The sequence below is a fragment of the Homarus americanus genome, unplaced genomic scaffold (assembly GCF_018991925.1).
Source record: "Homarus americanus isolate GMGI-L3 unplaced genomic scaffold, GMGI_Hamer_2.0 scaffold51476, whole genome shotgun sequence".
In the NCBI taxonomy this organism is placed as follows: Eukaryota; Metazoa; Arthropoda; class Malacostraca; order Decapoda; family Nephropidae; genus Homarus; species Homarus americanus.
The window spans coordinates 3,173,469-3,174,456 of record NW_024736148.1 but is presented as its reverse complement, the minus strand read 5'-3'; positions in this window follow the sequence as shown (position 1 = coordinate 3,174,456).

The following is a 988-nucleotide window of genomic DNA, read 5'->3' as shown; positions in this document are numbered from 1 at the left end:
TGATTCTATTTCTCTTAAGTATTAATTGTGTGCATGTACCATCATAAAATTAAGATGTTATTTTTACTAGAACATAGGTATTGTGTTGGAAAAAGTGGAGTTTGGGGGTCAGCTGGTCTCTATTTCATTTAATCCCATATGTTATGTTATTCGCTTTACGCGTTTCTCACTTTCCGCGGTACCCTGTGGGTTACATTAACCGCGTAAAGTGAGGGTTGACTGTATATATATATACTGTATATATATGTAAGTATGTATGTATGTATATATATATATATATATATATATATATATATATATATATATATATATATATATATATATATATATATATATATATATATATATATATATATATATATATGTATATATATATATATATATATATATATATATATATATATATATATATATATATATATATATATATATATACTGTATATATATATATACTCTCGCTGTCGGTGTCGCCCAGCCTACGCAACTCATCCTTGGTGTTGGTAGAGTCGTTCAGGAGCTTGAATTTCTTTGCCGAGTATGCAGCTTTAACATTGCAGATTAACTCCTGTTCCATGGGCTGGATTAATGACGTAGTGTTGGGAGGAAGGAAGACCACTTTTACATTGGGGTGACGATCCATAAGTAGGGGCGAGTGTCCTGGTGCGTTGTCAAGGAGCAACAAAATGTTGAATGGAACATTCTGTTGCTCGCAGAATTTCTTGAAGTCTGGAACGAAACAGTCGTCAAACTAGGAGAGGTATAGAGCAGAGAACATCCACGCCTTATGTGCGGTCAGCCAGTGGACATTAAGCTTGTTCATGTCCATATTCTTGTAGGCGTGCGGCTTGCGGGCTGTGTGAATCACCGATAACTTTGGTTTACAGGTACCGGAGGCATTGGTGGTAAAGAGGACGGTGATGCGCTCCTTCTGCAACTTCCGACCCCGAACCTTGCTGGCAGACTGGACAACGAAGGTCTTGGTTGGCAG